The sequence below is a fragment of the Chiloscyllium punctatum genome, chromosome 31 (assembly GCF_047496795.1).
Source record: "Chiloscyllium punctatum isolate Juve2018m chromosome 31, sChiPun1.3, whole genome shotgun sequence".
Taxonomy (NCBI): Eukaryota; Metazoa; Chordata; class Chondrichthyes; order Orectolobiformes; family Hemiscylliidae; genus Chiloscyllium; species Chiloscyllium punctatum.
The window spans coordinates 51,913,572-51,925,085 of NC_092769.1; the positions used below are offsets into that span (position 1 = coordinate 51,913,572).

An 11,514-nucleotide genomic window follows, 5' to 3' on the forward strand; every position below is an offset into this window, starting at 1 on the left:
AACAATATCTGTGAATCGGTGAGGGGGACTGATGAGGAGGAGGAGGAAAGAGAGTTGGAAAGTCTGTAGTTTAGTGAGATTAGGGTAAAGGGTCAAGGTGAGCTCTGATAAGGCTTGACATGAGATTGGAGAAAGATGTCAGTTTAGGACAAAAACCAGGAACACTACGTGAGGCAGTTTGGCTCAGTGGGCTAGAGGGAGGGAGGGAAGCAGCAGATCGGATTATCTCAGTCTTAGTGACAGAGAAAGTCCATGTGCTCCAAACTCTTGTTGTTGGAGAGAAGGATGGAGGAGACAGGATGATGGACAGTGTTTCACAAAAAAAAACCTGGGTAAGTGATATTTAAAATGAATGAACAAACCTGATGTATTTAACGTTTATCCAGAATATTAAAACAAATGACTGAAGTCCTGGTTCGAATCCCATCTTGGCAGATGGTGGAGTCTGAATTCAAGAAAAAAATAACTGGAATTAGGAATCTCCTGATCTCCATGAAACCATTGTCAATGGCGAAAAAAATCCTGCCAACCTGACAGTGGCCCAGCCAGCTACTCACTGTACTAATCACTGCAAATTCTCAACAAAGGAATTAAACTGGATGGACCACTTGGTATCTATCAAGGCACCAGAAAATACAACCACAGAATCAGCCCTCTCAATGATGCAACGTCCTCCACACTAACATCTGGAGTTTGGTGCCAAAATGTGACGAGCTGTCTCACAGACCCATCAAGGAACAGCCTGACATAGTCATACTCACAAAATCAACCCTTACAGACAATGACCAGACACCACCATCACCATCCCTAGATAGAGAGTGTGGTGCAGGAAAAGCACAACAGGTCAGGCAGCATCCGAGGAGCAGGAGAATCGACTTTTCGAGCCTAAGCCCTTCTTCAGCCTGATCTACTGTTCATTTCCAGCACCAGACTCTTGACTCTGATCTCCAGCATCTGCAGTCTTCACTTTCTCCTGAAATCTCTGGATATGTCCTGTCCCACCGGCAGGACAGACCAGGCAGAGGTGGTGGCACAGTGGTGTACAGACAGGGAGGATTTGCCCTTGGAGTACTCAGCATTGACTCCGGACACCAGGAAATCTCATGGCTCCTGCTGATAACCACGTACCATCCTCCATCAGCTGATGAATCAGTTCTCCTTCATGTTGAACACCATTTGGACGAAGCACTGAGGAAGTAAAATGGTGTCAAACTTACTCTGGGTACTGGATTTCAATGTCCACAATCGAGACTAGCTCTGCAACAGAATTACTGACTGAGCTGGCCAGGTCCTAAAGGATATAGCTGCTCAACTGAGTCTGCAGCGGGTGGTGAGGGAACCAACAAGAGGGAAAAACATCCTTGATCTCATTGTTATGAATTGACCAGCGGCAGATACATCTGACCATGACAGTATCGGTACGAGCGAACATCACACATTCCTTTTGGAGACACAAGTCTTGCCTTAAAGTTGAGAAAAACCTCCATCGTGTTGAGTGGCACTATCAGCACTCTAAATGGGACAGACTTTGAAGAGATGTAGGATGTCAAACTGGGTATCTCTGAGGCACTATGGGACATCAACAGCAGCAGAACTGTACTCCAGCACAATCTGTAATCTCATGGGTTTGTAAATACCTCTCTCACCCATCACAATGGACAGGAAAGGAGGGCCTGCCAAGAGCAGCACCTAAAAATGAAGTGCCAACCTGGTGAATCTACCAAACAGGACCATCTGCATTTCAAACAGCATCAGCAGCAAGCAGAGCTAAGTGATCCCACATCCAATGGAACAGATCGGAGCTCTGCAGTTCTGCCACACCCAGTTGTGAATGGTGATGGACAATTAAACAACTCACTGCAGGAAGCATCACAGATATCCCCACCCTTACTGATGGAGGAGTCTCACACACCCATGCATCAGATAAGATGACAGCATTTGCAGCAATCTGCAGCCAGAATTGCAAAGTGGGATGATCCATCTCAGCCTTCTCCAGTGGTTTCCAACATCACAGATGCGAGTTTTAAGCCAGTTCAATTCAGTTTGAATAACATCAAGAAATGGTTAAGTAGTGCAAAGGCTATGGGCCCTGCCAATATTCTGGCAATAACACTGATGGCTTGTGCTCCAGACCTTGCCACCCACCAAGTCACGTACCGCTCCAGCACTGGCATCTACCGACAATGTGGAACAGGCATGTTCAACACAAAGACAAAGGGCAATCCAACCCAGACAATTTCTTTCTATCAGTCCATACTCGATCAGCAGTAAAGTGATGGAAGACGTCATCAACAGGGCTATCAACCAGCAGCTGAGTGACACTCATTTTAGGTTCCACCAGGGCCACTCAGCTCCCAATTGTGATACTGCCCTGTTTTTACCTGATTCACAACCTGACAACCAGCTGAATCCCAGAGGTGAGGAGAGTGTGATAGCTCAGTCCCAGTACAAGACCACTATTTCTAGCTGATTCCACCCTCATCTCAGCTCATATACTCTCATCTACCTTCTGTTATCTCCAGACTTCATTATCCAAACACACTCCTGGCCAGCTTCCCACATTCAACCTCCCTGAAATCTCAAGAAAACCTAAGTCTCTGCTGCCCAAGTACTCCCTTGTACCAAAGATTGTTGATCAATAAAAAGGCTCCTATTCATAAGCAACAACATAGAGCCATAGAGATGTACAGCATGGAAACAGACCCTTCGTTCCAACCCATCCATGCCAACCAGATATCCCAATCTAGTCTCACCTACCAGCACCCGGCCCACATACTCCAATTTAAAATTCTCACCCTTGATTTAATTCCTAACTCACTGCATCACACACCCTTTGAGACCTCGACAACCCATTCTGTTTAAGACTCCCAACGATTTGTTACATCATTATTTCACCTGTGTGGCTGTTTCTACAGTTGCTAAAGCAACAAGGTCTGAAATTTGCAGTCAAAACCTCACAGATCTGCTTTCCTCCTTTCAGACTTTCCTCAAAACCTGCTTATTTGGCAATGCTTTTGTTCACCTGACCTAATATCATCCTTCTCTGGCCTCACGTCTAAAGTTTCCAATAATATTTTTGTGAAATTAGAAGCATGTTCTTGATTTGGACATTGTCTTCAAATCATCACTGTTGCTGAATGAATAATCTGTAATGTCTCTGACCCAACCACATTGTGGGAGCACCTTCACCACACAAACTGTAGCTGTACAAGAAAGTCAAACATCACCCTCTCCACAGGCAACAGGGCTTTGGCATTAATCACTGGGATCTGTGGAAGTAGAAACACAATTGATGTTTCAGGGAATGCAAAATGGATTACAGGGAATGAAAATGGTGCAGAATTTGATAGTCAGAAACGGAAGGAAAATACACTTGCTTATTGGAAAAAAGAATTATTGACTGTCAAAGACTTTCTCGAAAAAAATAATCTGATAATAGAGCAGGGGCTGGGCAGCAGTGAAAAATTAACTTACAAGAATCTCTGTTAAAGTAATAGTAAAATACTAATCAGACCAAAAATACACCTACTGTTCAAGACTGAGGAAGCTAGATTTTGACAAAGTGGCCATGAGGGAGCCCAGAGGTGAATCAGAGCAATATTAGCTGTTACGATCCCACAGTCAGAGAGATGTATAGCACCGACACAGACCCTTTGGTCTAACTCATCCATGCCAACCAGATACCCGAATCTAATCTACTTCCATTTGCAACTACTTGGCCCATATCCCTGTAAACGCTTCCTAATCATATATTATATATTTATTTAGAGGCCTTTAATATGTTTTAATTGTACCAGCCTCCACCACTTCCTCTGCCAGTTCATTCCACCCACTGCGTTAAAAAATTGGCCTTTAGGCCCCTTTGAAATTTTTCCCCGTTCACCCTAAAGCAATGCCCTCTACTTCTGGACACCACTACCCCAGGAAAAACACCTTGTTCATTTACCCTATCCATGCCCCTCATGATTGTATAAACCTCCATAACATTACCGCTCAGCCTATGGTAGCCCAGGAAAAACAGCCCCAGTCTTTTATGCCTCACCCTGTAGCTCAAATCCTCCAAACCTCGCAACATCCTTGTAAATCTTTTTTGAAACCTTTCAACTTTAACAGCACCCTTCTGATAGGAGGCAGGCCAGAATTGCACATAATATTCCAAAAGTGGCCAAACCAATGTCCTGTACAGCAACATGACCTCCCACATCCTAAATTCGATGTTGTAACTAATAAAGGAAAATATACTGAACACCTCCTTCACTATCCTATCTACCTGCAACTTGACTGGCAAGGAACTCTTGTTAGAAATGGGGAAAAGTGTTGTTTTTGCAGATATAGAAAAAGCATACAGAAAAAGGGGTTCAGCAAGAGAACTATTAACTCTATAACTATTTAGGGAAGAGAATCTATAATTATGATTAATTAAATACTAATTTTAGTGTGTAATTATTATAAATTTCAAATAAGTTCAATGTTTAAAATAAAGTTCAAATAAGTTTTGTCTAAAACTTGTGTTTTCAGCAAAACGCTGAGATAACCAACATGCTTGATCTATACAAGTCAATGAAATATTCAGCGATGGAATGTACCAGCAGAGTTGGTACAAAATGTTCAACCAGATCATGATGTACCTATGGATAATGGTCAATGGACAAGTGAGAAGGAACAACAAGATATAGGTTTAGCCTTGTGTCAGCACTTACAGAGGGGAAAGTGGCCAACTTGGAGAGAAGGGGGCAATAAGGGTGGAGCAGAGCTGGGCATTAATAGAAATCAATAAGAAAGATTGGGTAGTATAGGAGCCAGTCATACTCGGGAAAGATGACCTCACGCAACTCAAAGGTACAACTGGTGTAGTAATTTGAATTTTTCATCACTTCGCTTGTTCTGTACAATTGGAGTCCGATTCTTACAAGATCGTAAAATAAATTGTCTCGTTTCCAGTTTTGGTAGTCTCATCTAAACTTTATTGATTTTGTTTTTAACACTATGAACCTGCAGTCCAAGGTCTCTTTGTTCCGCAAGACTCTCCAGGGCCTTGCCATTTAGTGTATAACTCCTGCTCTGATTTGCTTTTCCAAAATGCAGCACCTCACATTTATCTAAATTAAACCCCATCTGACCAATATCTCATTGAGGTAACCTTCTTCCCTATCCACAATACTTCCAATTTTGTATGACCTGCAAACTTATTTACTATAGTTCCTATGTTGACATCCAAATCATTTAAATGAATGACGAAACAAATCCAGAAATAAACACCCATCTCTCGAGGTTTGAACATGCTCTGTGTAAATCCGGCCCTATGACTGTTTCCAGAGAAACGCTGCACCTTGCCCCCTACAAAGATGGCGGCTCCGCACGTGTCCAGTGAATCGTTGCCCCGAATAAAGATGGCGGCGCTCACTCAGCCCTGGAGCATCGCTGAGGCAATTGCCCGTTTACTGCAAACGCGGGACTGGGACATTCAAATTTGTGTTTTCCGTCGTACACAATTTGTTTATAAAACCTCTCCCCTCATAGGAACAAGTTTTTCTCCCGTTTCCCTGTTTATTTCTTTCCTTACCGTATCCTTTCGCTCCATAACTTCCCGAGCATTCATTACAGCGACTTTGCGCCAGGCGCAAGGGTGATCACGTGGTTTATTCTGGTTCCGCCCATCATTCACTTTGATTGGTTGGAGGACCAACCGCCCCGCCAGGTCCTCCAGTTCCGCCCACCGTCCTTTCATTGGTCCGGTGCTGACATCAATCACCCGGGGTCCCTTTGTTGGCTAGATCATGCGCAGTACATCCTGCTTCAGCTGATATGTTGGGTCATGTGATGGGAGAGTTTACTGAGGGGAAGAATTGGAGAAAGTGAGGACTGCAGATGCTGGAGATCAGAGCTGAAAAATGTGTTGCTGGAAAAGCGCAGCAGGTCAGGCAGCATCCAAGGAACAGGAGAATCGACGTTTCGGGCATTTCCGCTCCCCCCACCTTATATCAGTCCCAACCTTGTGGATTTCTCTAGCTTCCTCATTTCCCCTCCCCCCACCTTATCTCAGTCCCAACCCTCAGACTCAGCACTGCCTTCTTGACCTACAATCTTCTTGCCAACCTCTCTGCGCCCACCCCCTCTCCGGCCTATCACACTCACCTTGACCTCCTTCCACCTATCGCACTCCCAATGCCCCTCCCCCAAGTCCCTCCTCCCTACCCTTTATCTTACCCTGCTTGGCACACCAGCCTCATTCCTGAAGAAGGGCTTATGCCTGAAATGTCGATTCTCCTGCTCCTTGGATGCCGCTTGACCTGCTGCGCTTTTCCAGCAACACATTTTTCTGCTCTGAAGGGAAGAATTTCCTTTGTGTGAGCTCTGCAGTAGATTTCCTTTATTCATGGAGGGAATTCCCTTCCCACTCATGACTGTATCGCTGTATTGATGAATCAATGCCATCTGAACCAGTACATAAACACCCCATTTTCACAACATCTGAGACCTTTAGCACATTGTATCATGCTCTTCTTTGGAGACAAAAAAGCATGAAATGGAGGCTCAAGGAATCGGAGCACGAGTAGGGCATTCATCCCCTTCAGCTTGTTTCCCCCATTCTGTCAGATCATGGCTGGGCCAACCCAGGCGTCAACACCTCTTTTATGCTTGATTCGCATAGCCCTCAACTTCAGCAAATTTGCTGATGATACAAAGCTGGGTGAAATGTGATGAGGATGTTAGGAGATTACAGGGTGACCTGGACAAGTTAGGTGAGTGGGCAGATGCATGGCAGATGCAGTTTCTTGTGGATAAATGTATGGTTATCCACTTTGGTGGCAAGAACAGGAAGGCAGATTACTACCTCAATAGAATCAATTTAGGTAAAGGGGCAGTACAGAGAGATCTGGGTGTTCTTGTACACCAGTCAATGAAGGCAAGCATGCAAGTACAGCAGGTAGTAAAGAACCTAATAGCATGCTGGCCTTCATAACAAGAGGAATTGAGTATAGAAGCAAAGAGGTGCTTCTGCAGCTGCACAGGACCCTGGTGAAACCACACCTGCAGTACTGTGTGCAGTTCTGGTCTCCAAATTTGAGGAAAGATATTCTGGCTATTGAGAGAGTGCAGTGTAGGTTCACAAGGTCAGTCCCTGGAATGGCGGGATTACCTTACACTGAAAGACTGAAGTGACTGGGCTTGTATACCTTTGAGTTTAGAAGACGGAGAGGGGACCTGATTGAGACATATAAGATTATGAAAGGATTGGACACTCTGGGAGCAGGAAACATGTTTCCGCTGATGGGTGAGTGCCGAACCATAGAACACAGCTTAAAAATACGGGGTAGACCATTGAGTACAGAGATTGGGTGAAGAAGTTTCTCCTCGAGAGTGGTGGCTGTGTGGAATGCTCTGCCCCAAAGGGCAGTGGAGGTCCAGTCTCTGGATTCATTTAAGAAAGTGTTGGATAGAGCTCTCAAAGATAGTGGAATCAAGAGTTATGGAGATAAGGCAGGAAGAGGATACTGATTAGGAATAATCAGCCATGATCATATTGAATGGCGGTGCAGGCTTAAAGGGCAGAATGGCCTACTCCTGCACCTATTGTTTATTGTTTATTGTCTAGAATCACAGATTCCCTACTCTGTGGAAACAGGCCCTCAGCCCAACAAGCCACACTGACCCTCCAAAGACTAACCCAAGACCCATTCACCTACCACATTTAGCTTTCACAATTCCTTGGGCTGGAAAATTCTAGCAATTCTCTGACAAAAAAAATCTTTACATTTTGTTTTAAAATGAATGTTCCCTTCTGTAATGTCCCCTGATTTGAGACTTCACTGGTGCGAGAAGATCTAGTCAATATCTTGCCCCATCAAGCTCCTCAGAATCTTGTTTCCACAAGATCACCCCTTATTTGTTGAGATTCTATTGAATAATGACCTAACCTATTTAGTTATTCTTGATGGGTCAACCTTTTCATCCTTGAAGCAGCTAAGTGAATCTTTATTGAATGGTCTCCAATGCTGGTTTATCCTTTATTAAATATGGGAGCTAACATTGTATACTGTACTCCAAGTGAGGACTCAGCAACAGCCAGTGTGGTTAACCAATCCTCAGTCCATACTAATACATTACCCCGATACGGTGAGCTCCTATATTGTGTAGTTAACTTTTATGTAGCACGTTATCATTTACATGTTTTTTAATCCAAATGCAGAACATCATTGACTTGCCCTTTATCAGCCCTGTTTGTTATCTCCTCAATGAACTGTCACAAATTTGTCAAATACCGTTTCTCTTTCACAAAACCCAGTCTACCATGTTTCAGGATAAGCTTTTCAAAATGTCCTGCTATTTCTGACTATTATATTCAACTCTGTCATATTACCAAAACAGATCTTAAACTAACTAACTGGGTGGCGCGGTGGCACAGTGGTTGGCACTGCTGCCTCACAGCGCCAGAGACCCAGCTTCAATTCCTGCCTCAGGCTACTCTCTGTGTAGAATTTGCACATTCTCCCCGTGACTGCGTGGGTTTCCTCTGGGTGCTCCGGTTTCCTCCCACAATCCAAAAATATGCAGGTTAGGTGAATTGGCCATGTTAAATTGCCCGTAGTGTTAGGTGAAGGGGTGAACGTAGGGAAATGAGTCTGGGAGGGTTGTACTTTGGCGGGTCGAAGGGCCTGTTTCCACGCTGTAAATAATCTAATCTAATCTAGTCTATAGTTTCCTGATTTCTGTCTCCCTTTCCTTCTTGAACAGGCTCATCAATCCACTGGATGTTCCCTGTATCCCTTAATTCTGGAATATTCCAATCGATGCCTTAAATGTCTCTGCAGCCAGTTGCCATTAGGTCCTGTCTATCTTTCGTCCTATTAGTTGGTCAATACTTTGTCCCTTGTGACAAAGACTGTTATAACATTTTACTTCCCATGAGTAACTTGCTTATTTGCTACCTTTAGGATGATAACGGTATCCTCCTTCATGAAGATCAATGTAAAATATCGGTTTAAATTATCTGCTGTTTCCTTGTACCCATTATCAATTCCAGAGTCAGAACCTCCAAGGGTTCGATGCTGACTTTAGATACTCCATTTTTAATATACCTGTCCAACTCTTGCCATTTGGTTTTGTTTCTTGTCAATTTAATTACATGGTCAGTTTTCTCCCTTTTTACTCATCCGCTGCTATGTCATATTTTTCCTTGTGGGTACTGCCCTTGACTGCCTTTATTACCCACGGGTGGTTCACCTTTCTCTTCGAGTTCTCCATTTTGCCCTAAATTAACTTTTGCTCAGTGTTATGTTTAAAAAACCCATCATATTACAGTGTCCGAGCATGTGATTTTTTTTAAAACATTGGATGCTTCAATGTTCTGATTGGGTTTTGCTGTTTCAAAGAAGAGCTGAGATCATCTGGAAAGGAGGTGGCAGCTGATTCACTGTTAATGTCCAAAATTAATTTGAATACTTGCAAAAAGAAATTATTTGCAACACTGTGAGAGCAGGGAGCTAGCCAAGTAGCTATTTTAAAAAGGTGGCACAGTTGTGATGGGTTGAAGAGGGGCCTCTGATTTCAAAAGCAAAATGTGATCCAAGTGGTTTTCTCCCACAATCCAAAGAAGTGCAGGTTTGGTGATTTGGTCATGCTCATTTGCCCATAGTGTCCAGCGATGCACAGGTTCGGTGCATTAATCAGGGGTAAATGTTGAGGATTAGGTTTGATTTGGAATACTCTTCCGAGGGTTGGTGTGGATTTGTTGGGCTGAAGGGCCTGTTTCCATCTTTAGGATGGTAGCAGTATCTTCTGGATTAGTAAGATAATTGGGCAAATTAACCCACGAGTTACTCAGCCTAAAACAAGGAAGGGTTTAAAGGGATATGGGCCAAATGCTGGCAAATGAGACTAGATTAATTTAGAATATCTGGTCAGCATGGATAAATTGGACCAAAGGGCCTGTCTCCAATTTGTACATCTGAGTCTCACTGACCATCAGGTTTTTGAGAATCATCATTTTCTTTCATTGTTGGTTGATGCTCCATACCCTTACTTGGTGAAACCCTTTTTCTCTCCCATGTTGTTGCACATGCTGTAATAAAGGTTGTTTCGCTCGGTTGGCTGGATTGCTGGTTTGCAATGCTGTGATGCCAACAGCGCAGGCTCAATTCCTGCATCGGCTGAGGCTCCATCTTTTCAAATTTGTCCTCACCTGAGGTGCGGTGACCCTCAGGTTAAACCACCACTTTTTCTGTCATGACAGAGCAGCCCTACCGCCTTCCAGGGCTATGGTGACTTTACTTTGACTCAGTTACAAGTGATTAGAAATGTTATACTCTTTATTGTTTGATGTATTTCCTTTTGGTGACTTTTGTTATGAAACCCAGCGACAGGGAAGGAAAATGTCTGATCATGAAAAGTGTGGATAAAGTATTTTTGCAGGGAGGAGAAAATAAGGACTGCACATGCTGGAGATCAGAGTCAAGAATGGAGTGCTGGAAAACACAGCAGGTCAGGCAGCATCTGAAGCGCAGGAGAATTGACCTTTTGGGCAAAAGCCCTTCATCAGGAATGAGGTTTGTGGGTCAGGGCTGAGAGATAAATGGGAAGGGGTGAAGTTTGGGGGAAGGAAGCTGGGAAAGCAATAGGTTGATGAAAGTAAGGAAGAAGGTGATCAGTCAGAGTGGGGAGTGAGGGACGGGTCCTGAGGGCGGTGCCGAGTTGCTACAACAGGAAGTGCAAAACCTGTGTCCACACCACTCCCCGCACCTCCGTCCAAGGCCCCAATGGATCCTTCCGCATCCATCAGAAATTTACCTGCACCTCTATCAATGTCATCTATTGCATCCGTCACATCCGATGTGGTCTCCTCAACATCGGATAGACGGGACGCCTTCTTGTGAATCATTTCAGAGAAGGTATCTGGAACACCCGCACCCAACCCCACTGCCCCGTGGCTGAACACTTCAACACCCCCATCTAATCCATCAAAGGCATGCAGGTCCTGCGCCTCATCCACCTCCAAACCGTTGCCAACCGACACCTGGAGGAGGAACGCCTCATATTCTGCCTTGGGACCCTGAAACCACACGGGATAAATGTGGATTTCAACAGCTTCCTCATTTCCCCTTACCCCACATTATCCCAGTCCCAAGCCTCCAACTTGGCACCGCCCTCCGGACCTGTCCATAACTCCCCCTCTGACTTATCACCTTCTCCCCAACTTTCCTCCACCTATCGCTTTCCCAGCTACTGTACTCCAACCCCACCCCCTCCCATTTATCGCTCAGCCCCTCGACCCACAAGCCTCATTGCTGATGAAGGGCTTAGGCACAAAACATCGATTCTCCTGCTCCTCGGATGCTGCCTGACCTGCTGTGCTTTTCCAGCATTATACTCTCGACATGCTTTCACAGCAAAATGCTACGAGTTAACTGTCAGTTTCATAGATAATTGTGGAATTGATTTTGTTAATTGAGAAATTTGGGCTACTCCACCAATGATAACAGCCCTTAAGGTGAACAGTTCTTACAGGAAAAATAG

At 44.4% G+C, this 11,514-nt stretch overlaps 1 long non-coding RNA gene across 1 annotated transcript; it reads right to left on the reverse strand.

Moving 5' to 3' along the window:
• Positions 1 to 382: 382 nt before the first annotated feature.
• Positions 383 to 5,606, reverse strand: LOC140456828 (uncharacterized). Its single transcript, XR_011953165.1, has 3 exons — positions 5,564 to 5,606; positions 3,163 to 3,269; positions 383 to 445 (listed from the first exon to the last, which is right to left on the reverse strand). It is a non-coding gene; the product is annotated as an uncharacterized lncRNA (long non-coding RNA).
• Positions 5,607 to 11,514: the final 5,908 nt, after the last annotated feature.